General features: G+C 35.1%; 1 long non-coding RNA gene across 5 annotated transcripts; it reads right to left on the reverse strand.

The window, feature by feature from the left end:
- Positions 1-205: 205 nt before the first annotated feature.
- Positions 206-17702, reverse strand: LOC108052620. Of its 5 annotated transcripts, none has more exons than XR_006417619.1 (5): positions 17057-17702; positions 14641-14900; positions 1452-1809; positions 1124-1174; positions 206-1068 (listed from the first exon to the last, which is right to left on the reverse strand). It is a non-coding gene; the product is annotated as an uncharacterized LOC108052620 (long non-coding RNA). The 5 variants fall into 5 exon arrangements; XR_006417621.1 differs by lacking the exon at positions 17057-17702 and having other exon boundaries at positions 1452-1507; positions 1592-1809; positions 14641-15000; XR_006417622.1 differs by lacking the exon at positions 14641-14900 and having other exon boundaries at positions 1452-1507; positions 17480-17702.
- Positions 17703-18477: the final 775 nt, after the last annotated feature.

Below are 18477 nucleotides of genomic sequence, written 5' to 3' on the forward strand. Positions count from 1 at the left end.
TGTATGGCTGGGAGTGGGTTCTGTTGGTGGTGCACTTCGATTGGGAGTTTTAATCAATTGCGGCTTGTAGTCAAGCAAAGAAAGCTAGCACATTGTATAGTATGATTTGTAATTACTACTATACAACCTACTACCTCAATTTGCCAGAGAGAAAAAGGTCCTTGGTGTAGTCCTTTTTGCTGGGTGGTGGTTTGGTTTTTAAAGGATTTTCTGGGTGAATTTATTGGTTCGGTTTTTGGTTTAAGAGATGTTGGCAAACAAGAAGAATAATAACGGGGAGAAATCATATGGGAATACGGTAATATTTTTGCTATTATTAAATGAATATACATACGTTTATAAATAAAACATGATAAATATGTTTCACAAATAAAACATTTTTAATAGCAATCATTCTTTCTTGATTTATTTATTTATTGTGTTATCAGATATTCATATAATCTTTGAGTTTATTAAATCTTTTTTTTTTTTAAGTTCATTTTCTTTGAACCATAATTTTATAACGCATTTTATTTGGATGCATGTGTTAGCGAAAATGAATGCTTAATCAAATTTAAATTGTTATCTTTTGGCTTAATTTTTTTAGCCACAGGTTATTTTTTATTTTAAATTAATTTTTTTCGAGAATTGTCTGGTAAGCTTCATTTGTTGTATTTTATTTATGTTTATAATTATTATTTGAATTAATATTATAACTTTTTCATGTTTATTATCGCTTTTTATTCGACGTTTTATGCATACTCCGGCATCATTACATGTTTTAGATTTGTCATTCGATTTTGTTGCCAAAAACCAGTTGTTTGCATTGACAGACTCCCATAATGCCGGTCTTGTAACAGATATAAAACAGCACAAGTTCGGATTTACGGGTTTCTGTTAATGGTCCATATGTAAGTATGCACCATTTCGTGTTGGATTAGAAATCGTTTAGTTGGTACTTGAAATTGAATTCGTCCCGGAGCATCAAAAACCAACCCCTTTTGGGTAGGGAAACGTGATAATCCATTTGGTAAAGTTGTGAAATTCCGGCAGGACAATAGAAGTGAGTTCCTTATTCTTCTGACTCATCTGTAATTTTAGTTGATAAGTTAAGTATTTCAATATTTTTTATCAAAATAGTTACGATTCTTTTTCATTCTTCTTTGAGGTCAAATAGTGGCTAATTAGTTGCAATCTGCAAGAAAAGAGATATATTTTAACGACAAGTAAGTTTTTTTTATTTTATTTAGACTTTGCTTTGGTTTTTTAATTTTGAAATCCAATTGCAGTTCAATGACCTAATTCTTATTATATTATATATTAAGTTGAATATTTCCATATATGATTAATATCCAATTAAATTTTGAATGTTTGTAACTACATATTTATTCCAAAATATTTCCTCGTTTCCAAATAAAATGAGAGCTTCTTAATGGAAAAAAGGCATAAATATTAAATGCAATGCTTATTACCATATATTTACGTTTATGGTTATTTCCACTTTGTGGCCACTTTAGTGTTCGATAATCTGCAAGAGAAAGAGGAAAGCAATATGAAATAAATTCTACTTAACCTGAATAGATTTGTTTTTGTGCAGTATATCTAATATTACATTTTTCATAGAATTGATTGTTTATTGCTTGTTTCCCATTGTGTCCACATTCACCTGCGATAAACTGCAAGGAGAGCTTTGTGTAAGAAACAATTCCACTTGACTTGTCCTAATCCCCGATAGATTTGTCTCTCTGGCCACGTAAGCCGATCGCCCAGTTCGCTGCAATTTTGCAACAAAGGAAAGCCAGCGATGGAAAAATTGCATTACATATTCATCTTTTTGCACCGAAAAAAAAAGAAACGAAATATAAGAAATAGTTCGACGCGAACTCAAACATATAAACTATATGAAGAAGGGGTATATATGGTGGCTATATATCTATTATGTATGGATGGATGGTTGGGTGAGGAAACGTTGCTGCAGCTGAAGCTCAGAACCGAAACTGAGGCTGAACCTGAAGCTAAAGCTATGCCACTATGCTCGGCTGAGCGGCGGCAGAGCGGCGACTGCGGCTGTATCTATCGAGTGTTTTGGCTATATGTGTGTTGTTGTCCCGAGTTCCCTGTTCCCAGTTGCCAGTTCCCAGTTGCCATTTCCAAGTTCCATGTTGCAGCATACTATACTACATATGTACTAGTGGGGGTACTGGTACTGGATACTGGGTACTGGGCATACTGGTGATGCGATTCTCTAGCCGTCTTCACCCATTGGCCCTGCCACTTTTCCACATGTTTTCAATGCTTCTTTCGGTGGTAGCAGCAGACGGCCGTCTGGAGCGCAGTTCGTTGGCTGTACCTATTTTCGCGTATTTCAGCCAGGACCTGCCTCAACAAATTCACAGCAGACAGACGCTACACACACACAAACACACACACACACACACCAATACCAGCAAGAGGGGCTGCTTTCTGGTTTCCTTCCTATTAAAAACCGGTAACAGTCCGCAGCAGCAGAGCAGCGCTGCAAATTTTTGCACAACTTTTTTTTTTTTGCAACTCGTTCTCGACTCTCTTAAGCTCTCTTAACCCTCTCGGTAACGCTCTCTTTTTGTTTACCTTCGATATTTCATATAACTTTAAATTTATCAAAAAATATCACCCATACGCCGTGTGTTACCCGTATACATTTTTGGTCATATTTAAATTTATTTATTTGCTACGCAATTTCATTAAAAGTTCGTTATTTATGTTGATAAAATCACTTTTACGGCATCCTTTGGCCCTTAGCTCATTAATCAAAAATAAATTTTCATTTCTGTCCTGTCCGCAGGATGCAATCATCTGGAAACTGTTTGCTTTTCCTTCACTCGCTGCTTGTCAAACTGAATTTTTGCCATTAATTTTCATTTATCGCTGGCAGCAGAAAATTAAATTAAAACTGCGACATTATCAATGGTAATTTGCTGTGATTGAAAATATTCTCCGGGGTAAATAGTGCATATTTACTTGTGTATACAAATAAATTATTTTATAATATTCAGTTGAGCAGATGGCTCCTATGCATATTGATAAAAGGATTCTTTATTTGTATTGGTTAATTAAAAAGTAATTAAATAAGCATATATAATATCTGTAACATTTTATGATTTTATTTTGAAAGGAAATGTTTTAATAAGTATAGGCAATGTCTTAAGATCTTAAATAATTAATTTCCACACTTGAAGTTGCTTAGATGGTTTGGCTATAAATAAATTACAAATAATGAATGCAGCCTTTTAATAAATATGAATTTAATATGAATTTAATTGAATTGATAACTCTCAAGATTTTTAGACCATTTTTAAATGCATTCCTTTTTATCAGCCTGCCTTTTTATTATTTTGTTGAACTGCAATTTGTGCCATTTGATTTCCCTATTAACGCCAGCATCAAGTTTTGCAAAAAAAACCAAGGCCAAAGCTCCCACACACAGACACACAGCCAATGCCACACACGCATACAAATGCGACAAGGGGAACCTACACACAAACAACAACAACAGCACCTATATGTGTGGGAGTTGCACAAAATTATGCAATACGCCAAAACTCTTTCTGCTCTTCTAACTCTTTGGGCGCTCTTTGAAGAGAGCCCTCTGGTGTTTTGTTGATTCTCACTCAATGCCATTGTCATGGGAGCCGAAAGAGGGGTTAAAGGGGGTGGAGGGATTAGTGAAGAAGAGTAAAAAAAGAGTGGAGCAGAGTCAACATCATCCAACCAACCAATTCAATTAGACTCCGCTGCTTGGCCTTCGCCATTCCACTCCTTTACCCCTCTCTTTGGGACCCAATCCCCCCCCCCAACTCCCTCCCCCTTTTTCTCTCCTTTCTTGCCACAGACAACAACAAAATGTGGAGTTGCGCGATGGCAACCCTATATTGCAGATGGGAGAGTCGCAGAGTTGCAGAGTTGATTAACCTTTGGGCGTTCTGTTTTGCAACTTCATTCGTGGAGCTGCTCCGATTTAAATGCTGCCCCAAGCGGCATTAGTATTGGTGTGCCACGTTTGTTTGTGTACCCTATGTGTCTCCTTCTGTTGCTCTTCTTTTTGTGTGTGTGTGTTGTTCGCAGCCATGTTAGCAGCCATTTTTAATGGCCATATACGACTATACGATCCAGCAGAGCAGAGAGAATCCGGAGAACGAATCTGTATCTGCAGTTCAGTTCAGTTTATGCTTCATTCACTCTAAGCCGCCAAACTCCTTCTGGCCCCCAACATATACATTCACACGGTAAAAAATATAAGAGTGATCTCCGGTGGTAAAAATCCATTTGGATATCTATAGGTTTTTAAATATAATTCTTCTATTTTACAACCATAAATATCAGTAATTTTCCAGATGATAATGAAAGGACTTATTGTTTATATATAACTTAGTCATATAAAGGGTGAAATTCAAGTCTTTAAAAAATGTACTACAGATAATATGAAGTTATTGTAATATTTATAAAATGGATAATAACACATAACACATAATTTTGTACTGCTTATACTGCTATTATTATCACTACTAACTTTTAGACCAAAACTATGCAGCATTTTATTTATAGTTTGACCGTGACTGTTCCTTTTTGAGCAGATTAAATTTTGTTAAGGACTAAGAAGATTGAAGTTAAAAAAAAACAAAATCTGTAAAAAGGCCAACCAGTGTTTTTATATTCAGATTATTTTTTTCTCTTGAGCCTCCGTTTTTTCCTTTTTTTCTTTATTCTGTCATGAAACTTCCTACTTTTCCTGGCCTTTTCCTTCCTTCTCGCCCGCGTTGGTAATTGTAATTGAAATTTGGCGTTGAAGCGAGTAAATGCTCGCTCTCTATGCACACTCTCCCTCTCGCTCCCACCGGGTGCTGCCGTCTCCCTCTCGCCTTGCCTGCACTTTTATTACAGTTGCCGCTTTTTGGCCAAAAGTTGTTTTGGCCTTTCGCTATGCTCTTCCTGTTTGTTGGTGTGGGTCATGGCTGCCGCGTCATGCTACGGTTCCCCTCAACTTCGCTTTGTTTTTCCCTTTTCTTTTTATGTTTCCTTTGGCTCATTTTATTTGGTTTTTGGGTACATTGACTGCTCCTTTTTATGGCCGAGTCTGGGTCTGGGTCTGGCTTTTTTTCTGGGCCTGGGACAGCGGCACTTGCCGTGTTTTGACTGGCCTTTTGTCGCTACTCGGCTGTTGGCTGCAGGCATAAAATTGTGCAATATTTTTGTCGCCAATTAAATCCGATGACGCGTATCTCTTAAGGTTTTATATTTAAAAAATTATGTATTTTTTGTAGGACAACAATCAGAACGATTGAAAACCATTATAAAATGATTTTTTAACTCGTTTAGAAACTTTTATCAAAACTTGTTTTCTTAACAGAAAATAAAAATTAATATTAACTTTGAAGTATTAGTTCTACCCACCAAAAATATTATATTTTGTATTACGATTAACAAGAGACTTTTACGATACTATATATTCAACAGGTTAAAATTATTATATTATTTTAAATTCAAAATAATTAAGAGTCTTTTTTTAAAAGTAAAGTTTTTCATAATAAAAAATTATTTAAGAATTGGACCGTTTTCTTAATAATCTGTATTAATTAAAACTTGTTTAAAAAATTACAGAGTGCAAAAAGTTTAATTGTATGTATTTAATTTTACCTAAATTCGGGTTCATTTGATTTTTTATTTAATATAGCAAAACTGCAATTATGTCCCTAAACGATCGCCTTTTCGAAACGCGAGACCCCATATAAATCTCAATTGATCGATCGATCCCTAGGGCTTTTGCGGTTGGGACACCATCTCAACCTGTTCCCTCGACTTTTTTGCCAATTCTTTCATGTACCTTTGCCGTCTTGGGCTCTTCTTTTGGCCTGTTGTGACAGCAGGAGAAGAGTATCTTTGGTTGCGATTTGTATCTGCACACTCGTATCTCTTATTGGCTGCTGTTTATTTGCTCGCTGCGTTCGCTTATTGAGTTTGCGTTTGCTTTATGTCTGGGTGCAGGCGAAGGCGTTCAATGAACTCGGAAACTCTGGGACCGAAACTCTGAGACAAGACTTTGTAGACAATCGCTGGCAAACTTTTTCCCTTCTTACAACTTGCTTTCGTTTTTGGAGTTTGTCGCGAATATTTCGCTGGATGGTCAATGGTTTATTGCAGTGGATTGAGGGGCTTTATTGGTTTCAAGCTTTTTTCAATTAATAGATTTATCTTTATTTGAATTTTTCGTTAAACTTTAAAATGTATGCATTTATTTATAATTTTTGGGCTGGATTTTAAAGAATATATTACTGATGTATCAATATAAATTTGTATATTTTTCTAATACTTTGATTTTTATATTTTTAGGTACAGGTACAAAAAATTGTCTATTATGAATATGTTTATTTAATATTATTTTTTCATGTCGTAATAAAATAATGTATTGTTTTGTAGTTAAAAACTAAATATAAATGCAATAACTGATACTAACAATAGTACAAATTCCAAGAAAGTTGATCCCAACAATAATAACTACACTAATCTAATAAATATAAATATTTAATTCACATTTCGTAAAGAAATTGTTAAGTGTTGACTGTAAATAAGCATATCTTTGGTATTTTTCTAAGTGGAAGATTAAGCACCTAATTGAAACCGAAAGAAATCCCCAGATATTGGGCAAAAAAAATGAATAAAAATCGTGGAATGAGAGACCCCCGAAGATATTGAAATAACTTTCGGGAGCAACAATGGAGGCGGAAGATAAGCGGCAAAGTATTCCTTCCTTGATATAATTTCGCACTGGGTAAGGAGAGCGAGTGAGACGGGTGGTGGGGAGGAAAAGAGAGGGCGCACGTGAGCGACCAGACAGCAGGCTGCCTCCTCATGTGGCAAACTTCAATGTGGCAATGTGGCGATTTCAATGTGGCAGTGGCAGTTCCACTGCGAATTAGCGTAGAATGACGTAGTCGGAGGAGAGCGCCGGCAGCGAAGCAGCAACATGCAATTCCAAAGGTCAATGACACGCAACTTGCAGCGCAGCAGCAGCAACAACAGCGCAACGCGTCAAAGAGAAATTAAGAGAAAGCACCGCCACAGAGCTTTGACTCTCTTTAGCTTTCTCTTTTGGATTTGTATTTCGGAATTCGCAATTTAAAATTTTTAAACTAGGCATTGGAAAACAATTAATAGAACATCTATTTCTCATAAAAAAAGGAAATATTATTAACATTTAAAAATATTCTAAAACGTACACATAAGCTATTTAAGGCATATCAATAAAATAAAATGATAAAAACAAAATGAGTACAATTTCCTAACTTTATTTAATAAGAACCTTTTATAACCTGCCTATCTCAATAAAATGCATTCAACTATAAAAAAAAATAAAAGTATTTATCACATAATTGTATTTTCTATATTTAGTATCTAGGGGTTTTCAGGTGTATTTTTGTATTTCACGAACTGGAATCAAGGGTTTAAATTCCTTGTTTTCTTGAAGTGTATTTTTGGTTTGTGGAGCCCGCTGACGTTTTCATTCATTTTGCATATTTGCGTACAAACACACAGATAGACAGGAAATACGCGCAGCTTACACACATTTGTTGTTGTGCTGTCTTTTTTGTTTGTTGCCGTTTCGTTTTTGGTGTCTGTAATTTCTCATTGTAGTTGATTGCATTTCACATCCCCCCTTGCAGCAGCCTCCACTGGCATTTGTTCAGAGGCCACCCACATGTGCCACAAATTACTTTTCAACATTTTCATATGGCAGAAAAGCGAGAGAGAGAGCATCCGTTGTCTTTAGCTTGAGTGAGTTATGAGTGTGAATGCAAGAGATTTCGATTCTGCTCGACTTTTCTGCCAGTGTGCTTTTGTGTGTGTGTGTGGGTGGCAGCCATAAATTATGCACGAAATTGCAATTATTTCCATTAAAACGAGATCTTACTCATGTGGGAGCAGTCTTCCCGTAGTTGACAAGCCAAAGTTCGGTCATAAAAAGAGGCAGGAAAGTTTTGAAGAATTTGAGTGAAAGGACAAGAGGTGGAAAAAAGGAAGAAATAAATAAAGTTTTTGACGAAAACTTAATTAGTTTTGTTGATGTCGATGAAATTACTTCAAATTAAATAATAATATCCACCTTCAAAGTCTCTAAAGTGGGTTAAAGACCATCTGATTTCCTTATAATTTGTTCTAAAGGATTTTCAAAATATTTTATTTTCATAAAAAAAATAGCATTACCGCTATAAAATTTAACATATATGAAAATCTTTCACATAATCCCTAAACCCCAAAGATTAACATTACTACTCATGTTATCCAATTATCCCAACCTACTTAGCTCTGGCAAAATGTCAACAGTTTCTGAGTAAATCGGGTTAATTAAACAATTAACACAAACGACCACATATGAGAGATAGCGACAAATGCAATTTCTACAATGAATGCCCATAAAATATTGTTGATTTTTTTTGAATTTTTATACCTTTTATGATTGTGGGTATGTGAGTGTGTGACGACAACAAACAAAACGTGCAAGGCAAACACAACAAACACAAAAGCCGCAACAAAGAGCAAAAAAGGGGAGAAACAAAAAGCTTTGCGCTAAAAAGTTGGGTTAGGTTAGGGACGCCACATGCAACGGGCCATGGGCGGGGGGTAAGCCGGGGGAAAAGGGGGTGAGCGAAACGGGTTCAAAATCCTATGCAACATGGCAACTGAACAAAAGCCAGAAGGTAGACGAACCAAAGTCGCACCGCATCAAGAGTCCAATAGAGCGTGGCATACGGAAGAGGGGCACGAATGGGGGTAAAATGGGAAAAGGGGTTTTCGGGGGAGTACCAGAAGAATGTGAATATATGAAGGGGGGAAGAACGGGGCGAAGAAGCGGCAAAAAGAGCGGGAAGAACAGTGGCAAAAACTCGTTTGATAGCTGTTGCAAAAAAATATTTGCAACGTCACAGCGAAATGGAAAGGGGGGGTTTGCAAGAGTCAAAGAGAAGGCAAAAAAAATACTCCCGATCACCCTAGGGTAGAGGATCGTTTAAAGCCAAAACCTGAATTTCATCATCGTCGTTATCAACATCAATGCAATGCCAATGTCTGTCTAGCACTGAAAAAACCGAGCTAATAAATAAGAAGGCATTAAAAACTCCACACTATCGCGGAATAAACGATCTCGTAAAACAACAAACGAAATCATAAAAGCATTTTATGGTGAAATAATTGTCTTACTGGCAAAGCCAATAAAATTTTAAAAAGCATTGATGTTAGGCAGTCATAATAAAAATTGAGTTCCTAGTATTATGTGTTATTATGTTTATTTTATTTGTTGGTAAGACTATTTTATCGAAACATTAGATTTATAATAAATTGAAACATTAAAAGCACTTTAAAACTCTTTTTTCCAGTGTATTTCTCATTTATAGCGTTTTACCAGCTCCTTTTCCCTTCTTTTGTTAACTTCCGAGTGCAATGCGCTAAGCAACTTTAGTCCAATTAGCAAACGAAGCTAATGCAAACACCAGATCTAATTACGCATACGCCGTGTAGACCAAACAACAAATTTTAACCAAGAAGCTGAGGAAAAAGTGTCTGCAAACCGGTTGCAATTCTTTCACTTCTTCATTACTTGTTCTGACTCCTTGCTATTCCTTTTGGCCTCCTCAAGGCAGCTGCCAATTAACTGGAGTTCTTTCCACCATCGTTCCCCAGTCTCCATTCTACGATGTCTCTTCTTTCTACCTTCTTAATCAAAAGAGTTTTTAAAAATAGCAAAGTAACTCTTCGAAATAGTTAATGTTCTATAATACAAATGTTTGACAAATATTTAAACTAATGTATATAAAAATAATATTTTAATAATATTTGAATAATTCAAAAGACAAAATGTACGTGGATTCTTACAAAATTTTAAAAGAATAAGATACCTTTTTAACATTTTGTAACCTTTATATAGCCATTAAAAGTATAACCTCCGAAAGAGTATTTACAAAAAGGTTATTTCCTTATTTTTGATTTGCCCCTTTCACCAAAACTTTAAAGTTTCGTTGAACTGCACTTGTTCTTTAACTCGAGTTGTGTGTTCTTTTTTTTTGGCTGGTTCAACTTTGTTGCATTCAATTGGCTTCTTTGGCGAACTTCCGCCTTTAGTCGAGTTCTGTTCTGTCCGAGTTCATTGTCTGTTTTTCTTTTGTTTCGGGCCAATTCTTTATAAGTTTCTTCTTTGGCTGGCGGCATAAATTATTTGTACCGTTAAATTCAGCGACATGGACAGCTACAGAAGATCGGAAGAAGTTGTGAGGGCAGTCACCATATAATTTTCATGCCATTTCTGGTCGACACACACGAATGAAGGTGATTTACCAAAATTTGATGGTGCTGAATGAAGGCTGCAATTTGGCTTTATGTTTATGATAAAATCTTATTAAATCGAAACCCAAAGTAATGATTTCATGTTTGTGGAGTTGATCAGCTTAAAAATAAAACACCAAAGAACATTTACAAAAATAATGTTGCTACGTTTTTTTGGTATGAAAAAATTAATAAATCATCGGATATTTACAAAACTTAAATTCATCAAAGCCAATTTAGCATTAACTTTTATTTCAAATTAAGTCAAAATTTGTAACTGTAAGAAACATAAAATAATCTAACAATTTATAATTCTGCTGATCTTTTCTGTGTATTGGTTTCAACTCGATGTACATTTTTTGCTTTTCACATCAATTTAAATTTTGCTCATTTAAATAGGGGAATGTGAGAATTTATTTATTGACGTCGGTTAGAACATTTTAGCTATTAAAATTGTGTCTATTGTGTCTAGTCGTAATTCCGTAATTTATTGCAATTCGTTGTAATTGTTGAGTCAACTCGGATTACACAATTAACGGATGGGTTATAATATATACAGCGAAATTTTAAAATGTTTTATGACCTTATTGATAGCTCATTTTTAAACGAAACGAAATACTTTAAAAAATAATTTGTCTGCATTCCTTTATAAAATTAAAATGATAAATAAATTACTTAAGCCTAGGTTAAATTAAATTTTAAAATGAACCCTAGCTGTCTCTATTTCATATATTAGATAATATACATTTATACACTTGCATAACAAAAAAGGAAACAAAGCCTTAATAAAAGCAAAGACCAAATGGGGAAAACAGCAAAGGAAGGGGTCTATGGCTAATGAGAAACCGTTGGTTGGGCTATCCATGTTTATATTTACATATATATGATTGTGTATATATATAAATATATATACATATATATATATATATGCAAACGGGTGTGTGTGTGTCTAAGCAGCTAGTGTTCGGAAAAGTGTGTCACAGTGGATGACATAATTCAAAGTGAAACGGATGACATTCATTACGATGCATTTGAACGACAGCAGCAGAAAAAAAAATACGTACACATGGAAATATTTTGCAAATTGCAATGTAGAGACAAAGCTAACCCTTTGTACGACCTGGAATGCAATCTCTATATATTACCCTCAGTCTGTCTTTTATTTCCCTTATTCCTTCTTTGTACTATATGTCCCCTTTCTTTTGATGAGGATTCCCCCTTTTGTTTGATGGTCATGCTCTAAATACGTTTTGTTTCTTTTCGCACAAGTACAGTTATGGGACCAGTTTGGAACCTTTTTTTAAGAGGGTGATCCGCCTGCACATGGGCATAAAAGTCAACCAAGCAGTTCGCCAAGGGTTAATCTGTTGTCGACCCTCTGTAACAGTCAATCTACCGTTCTGAATTCATCTGCGTTTCAATTGCTTGGCAACCAAAAGGCATTTGACATGCTCCTTGGTATATAAAAACAGAAAAATAAACGGTGAAAGGGGGAAAGACGAGCCACGGGTGACCAGGATTATGGTCGTTAGTTATTGATGACACAGCAGGAGAGCGAGCTTTGAACAGGTGCATCTGCTGTGGTAGTTTCTGACAGTCAACATGGCGTATACGCAATTGTGACCAGCAATTTGTAGCATTAACGAAGTCATTTATGTTTATTAAGCTTTAACAAGCTTGTAGTAGGTTTAATATATATTTTAATTAATTTCCCCTTCACTATTAATTTTGCACTATTAACAATATATCAATATATATATCAAGACAAAAGCACTTTCCAAATTTCATCAGCATTTTTATAAAGTTCCATCGGAATCTTCTTTCTTCAACCATTCCTTATTTTCTATAAGCATTTTGCATGGCTGCAAAGCAGAAAAAGAATTAATTAAAGTACTATAACAGAATTCTCAGGAAATTTAAAAGGAGACTTTTATATTAACCACTTCCCCTAATATTATACATTTTTTTTTCAATCTCTAAGTATCAGCCGGAATTTTTAAAGATTCTTTACTATCTCCCATGCATTTCCCTGATGAATTTGTTGCTTTCAACCCGCCTCTTAATCCGCTTTTATTTCACCAACAGGCAACGTGGCGTATGCGTAATATGTTTTTGCCGCTAATTGAAATACTTTGCCAAAGACACTTTGACTCAAAAAGAAAAAAAAATAAATGAAGGCTTTAATTGTGCACTAAGCTGCTTATGAGCCCTCTCATCTCGCTTTTTCGTAGTTTTTGTAGATGCAGCCGGCAAAATGTTGAAGAGGAAGACAACGCATTCTATAGATACACAAAAGAGAGCCAAGAACATGGACTTGACTCGGTGCAAAATGAGCAAGTGGGCGGCGTGAGGGTTGAAGTACTTGCATTGTTGTTGCGGCTAGTTTTTGATGCATTTTTCAGTTCCCTATTCTTTGAGTGTCTTATATTTTCATTGCATACAATAAATTCATTTTTAATTTCGAAATTGGTTGATACAGTACCTATTCTTTATGTTTTTTCTTCCCTTTTAAAATTATTTTGTTCTTTCAGTTAACTTTTTCATTTCTTCTGTAGCTTTTTTTCCACCTCTTATTTTCTTACTTTTACCTTTTTGTTTCTTTTACTTGTAGTTTCTTTTTTCCAATATCCCCATTTTCTTTGTTCTCCTGTCATTATATTTATATTTATTTTTGCCATTTTTTTTATATATTTTGGGGGACTGGGAGATGGGATATGGGAAATGAAGAGGAGGCCGCCATTGCTGACTAGGTTCGGCATCTCAACGCACGACGATGATGCGATGACGTCGTTTCCATGGCTCCCAGAGTACAGTCATAGAAAGAGAGGGCATGATGGCGAACGAAAGAGACGCCAGCTGGGGCGACAGGGACGGTGGGGGAAATGGGGAAACAACTTTATATAGACAACGCATCGCATGCATAAACTACAGAATTCCTTTTAAAGCGTAAAACTGCATCCGATAGATACAAAGATGTACACCGACACACACAAACACAGAGCCAAGAAACAAGCTGAGAGACTTTTCCTCCGTCTATAGATCTATCTTTGAATGCATCGCTGCCTTTGTAGATGTAGTCTCTCCGTGGCTTATATGTGTGCGTTTCTCTCTGTGTATTTACATTTCACATTGCATAGCTCATATTTACTTGAAATTCAATTTGCAAACATTTTACGTAGCCCTTTGTTTGCTCAAGTTTCAATTGTAGTTCTTATTTCTGTTTCATCATCCAGCTCACTTTTTATCGTGAAAATATATTTTTGCCTTTATTACGCATCAATTTTGAATAATTATAAGAAAGAAAAAAAGGTTTTGAAGTTCTGTAGAGAATAGTTTTGTTATGCGACGTTAAAACATTAATTTAATATCCAAGATTTAGTGCTAGGCAATAATAAATTTTTCCTACTCTTTCCTAAGAACTGTTTTATGATGAATGTATTTTATTTAAAAACAACTTTTTGTATTTACCATTTGGGGTTATTTTTATATTTTTAACATTAAAATGTAATAGTAAAACATTTAAACAGTTTAGAAAATCAAATATAATACGACACCTACATATCATATGGTGATTTCATTTGATATCTCAACTGCTCTTCAAACATTGACAACTTCTCCGATTGCGATAACAGGGAAATGTATCTTTTAACAGACAAAATCAAGGTTAAATATTACCTTACTCGGTGCTACTTCTCATATTACTCTAAGCCCATATCAGCTATCATATTCTTCGAGTTTGGTGCTATTATATTAAAGTGTTTGCTAAACAATCAAATTATTTGTATAAATAAACTGCCATGACATCAGCAACTGCTGACAGCTGAGTCGAGTTGGGTGGGAGTTGCTGGGTTGCATAGGAATGGAAACACAGATACACAATACAGATGCAGGATGCACAAAATCAATGTCAAAGCCTGCTGAGTTCAGTTCGAGAGGCAAGGACATGGGGTAAAAAGGGGACCGCAAACACAAAAATCACCGCTTGACTGGCGACATATGTATGCACTGGATGCCCAAGACCCCAACTACCTCTTACCGATTACCTCCCATATCCCCCCGATATATGGTACGCCAACTGGTTTCCAGCTGTGATGACTGCTGGGTTCGAATCGAAGGGTACGAAAACAGGACGGGACTGGAGATACAGGAATAGTTTCCCAGCAATGTTAGTTCAAGGGCGGAATCAAGGCTGAGCTCGGTTTTGGAGCTCACTGCTATAAATAGTTTCTCTCTCTGTCTGGCCAGACGACAGAAGCCGCCTCTCTTTCGCTCTATACACCACACGGCGTATACGCAATAGCTGCAACTCACCATAGAGAAGGAAATTGCATGGCATGTCCTTCGGCGTTCGCTCGGTCCTTGTTGTTGGCATTGTTGCATGTGGCTTGGCATCCTCTTTGCACTTGAACCATTGTCCTTTGGCACCACTCTACCCATCCCTTTCTCTCCCTTGCCCATCGAAAGGAAGGAGTTCAAATGGTATGAAAGAAGGAAGTAGGAAAAGTGCTGCCATTTGTAGATTTTTTTGTTGTTGCCTTTCTGTTTATGAAGTTTTAAGTCCTAAAAGGATTCTATAAATTCACATTAACTTTGATTTTAGTTTTTTAAACTTATTAACATTTTGGGTTATAATGCTTTAAAGTCATTTATTTAATATTGATTGTTTTTTGTTTTTATAATGTTGTTTGTTAGTTATTTTTGTTTTTGAAGCTGTTATTATTTTTAATAAAATTAAAGGACTTAAACAAATGTTTAAATATTATTTTTTTTTTATTAGTTAAGCATTTGTCCCCTACTTTTTTCGCATTCTTTTGTTGTGAGCTTTGATTTCTATGGAAATGCTGATGATGAGTAATTCCAGTTGTAGATACACAACATGAGGAAATGGCCAAGAGAGGAACAACCACAAAGTGCAATGGAATGCTCTGGGGTTCGCAGAGAATTTAATAATTGCACTACCCATTTCACTTTAAATAATTCAATCAAGGTCAAAGGGAAACGCTGGACTATGAGTCAGAACCAAAATAGTTATAATTTAATTGAAATAAATTACCATGATGATTTTTTTTTAATTTAATAAATTAGACTTGAAAAAGTTTTACATTTTCGGTGATGAGGTCATTATTTTAAAAAGAATTGAGCACAAATAACACTATAGCAGTTGAGCTGTTAACGAGGCTTATAATCTTTCAGATGTTATTACTTAAAGAAAAAAGGGATTACATCTTTGAAATAAAATAGCTTTCTTTTAAAGTTTTAAATTTTATATTAAATATTTTAACCTTAAATTTCATAAATGTTCTTAATGAATCTATTGAATTCAAGCAAAAAATTCCCTTAAAAAACTAAGTTTAATAGTTTGACATATTGAAATAGCGAAAATCTGTTTTTTGGCAGAAAAATGTTTAAAACTCATCTGGCTTACAAATATATATAATAAAAAAAGCGATTAATCTGTTCATTATCATTATCAGCTAAAGGGGAAGCCATTCGATGCAAAGGCCGAGTGCATTCAACTGCCGTTGGCATGACGCGCATTTTAATAAAATAAAATATGAGCACAAGCAAATAGGATCGAAAATGGGGAAAAATAAAAGCTGGGAAAGCTTCCGAATTTCGTGGATATTTTTAAACAGCCTATAAAGTCATTTTTCAATTTTAATTATATTTTTAAGTATTTTTTCAAGCTCCTTCTTCTTTTTGCAAGCGAACAAAAGCGCACAAATACCACTGCAATATCGCTCAGTTGGTGTATCTGTGTGTTTGAGTTTGACAGTGGTGTGTGTGCATGTGCATGCGCAGTGCAATTTTCAACTTGTTGTTGTTGGCTTTCGTAGGGCCCCTTGTTGTTGTTATTGTGTTTTTTTTTTGCTTATTCGCTTTTGGCCTGCACTTTGCTTTGCGGCGTGCATGTGTGCGTGTGAGTCGCCTGTGTATGGGTATGACTTCATTTCCTTTGTCGTAGGTCATCATCAATTGCAGAGAAAATGCGTTTTAATTGCCTTCAATTGGTTTTTGTTTGACTAAAAATTGCAGCACAGAAATGTAACATTTTAGTTTAGATTTAATTTGTTTTTTAATTAAAGCTTTTTTGGCTAAGAAAATGTTTAGAACTTTTCTTTTTAGAGAAAAATGTTTAACAAAAAATACTTGAATAAGGTTTTATATTACCGATTTCAAGGCAAGAAACTGTTAATTTTTTTAAAGAATCTTTTATTTATAACAAGGAATAATAATTTCTACAATTATCTGATAGCATTGAATTCGTACATTTCTCATTTTAGGTTTATGTGAAAGAATTTTTTGCAAATTTTCTAATTATATTTATTTGTTAGTTTTATCCAAACAAATAATTGCAAGACAAAGAAAGGAGTTTATATTGATTACTTTTTTTTAAGTTTCTGTAAACCATTTTGTTTCTCTAAACAGTATTTAAGTAGTATAACAAATATTTTTTTTAGTTAAGGTGTTTCTTTTGTCCTTTTAGAACACTTTTTCTTTTGGCTTCAGTAGTTTTTGGATTTTTAATTGTTAACTTGTCAATAAATGTTTTTTTTTTCACATTTTCACGCACACTTTGTTAAAATACAAATTTTTTAATTTTTTTTTTTGTGCAATATTAGAGAGTATTTCACTAGTTGAGTTATATTTTTATAAAAAGTTTTATGTGGCTAAAGTTTTTGTGAATATTTTTATTTGCGATTATTGCACTTTTGCGCTGCATTACCGCTAGCTGCAAGCATTTCAAAGTCGCGTCCCACACTGACAAAAGGGTAGAGAACTTATTCACCAACGCATTTGGCTGCCAGGGTTGCCACCGTGCCAAAAGCCCCCACAAAATGAGGAAAAAAACAGTGCAGAGACGGGCAAAAATGGTAATAAAGGCAAATGAATCGCACCAAGTGCATCCAAAAGTGGAATGACGAAGGGGTGAGGGGCGGAAGAGGAGAAGAAGAGGAAGAGAGAAAGAGGAAGAGGAGAGCAAGCCGGCCGCTTTTTGTTTGTGTGTATTGCAATTTCTGGCTGCACTCTCTCGCTCTCTCTCTTTCACACACAAACTCACGCAAATACTTAAGATTTAAGCTACATATATTTTTTAAATATATTTCCCCCCTTTGTAATCTGAATTTTAATCAATTTTCTCGCTTACCAGTTGTGCTGCAAAATGACGATGCACCCACACACTTTCTGTTTTTTTTTTTTTTTGAGGGGACACAGATTGCACCTGTCAAATGCAAACTATTTTTCTTTTTGAAATCCACAAAAATCCGTCACGAATTGCAGTGTAGGCACGCACACACATACAGCGAATTAACACGCACACAGTTGCAGCTGGGTGAAGAGAGGAAGTACGATTCCGCGAACCGCCGTGTTGTTTTCGTTGCAGCGAAACTTTTGCAAATGAAATGCATTTTCAATTCCAAATTCGCGACAAAAGAAAGCGGCGCCGGCAGAGGCAGCGGCAGCGACGTCAACGCTGACGTCTGCTGCAAAAATGACGCGCAGAAAAAGCAACAACAAACAGCAGAAAAAAGAAGTTGGGAAATCAAAAGAGAGCCGATAAAGCTTGCAGTTTCTCTTAATCAGGTGGATGTCATATTGCTGTAGTTGTTATTCTCTCTCTTGTTTTTTAGTAGTGTGTGTATGTTTATAAGTGCAGTTGCAGTGCACTTTTGATATTGCAAACACAAATTTTTTTGTTTAAGCTTAAATTAAAATTTAAAATTTTAGGTCTAAAAAATGTTCTTATTAAAAAATCATTGTTAGTTAATATTATCAATAAAACAATTAGCTGTTGAACTAATCTTAAATTAAAAAAGAATTTAAAAAATGATATATACAATATATGTATATTCAAGTTCATTTATAAAAATAAATAAAAAGATTGAGAAATTTGGAAAGTTTCAGCCAGGGTCTCCAAACTAAGAGACTAAATTGCGTAGAAACGGAGGGACAGAGAACAATGGCTAGATCAACTCGCCTGCTGATCAAGAACATATGTATATATACTCACTGGTCGGAAATGTCTCCATTACTTCAAACTTTTGACTATAATTATAATACCCTTATTATAATTGTCGAGATTAGTTTTTAATTTTTTTACTACAATTTCAGAGAACTATGAACTTATCAAGCCAAGCCCGCCCC

This window comes from Drosophila rhopaloa, unplaced genomic scaffold (genome assembly GCF_018152115.1).
Source record: "Drosophila rhopaloa isolate 14029-0021.01 unplaced genomic scaffold, ASM1815211v1 contig_2, whole genome shotgun sequence".
Classification (NCBI taxonomy): Eukaryota; Metazoa; Arthropoda; class Insecta; order Diptera; family Drosophilidae; genus Drosophila; species Drosophila rhopaloa.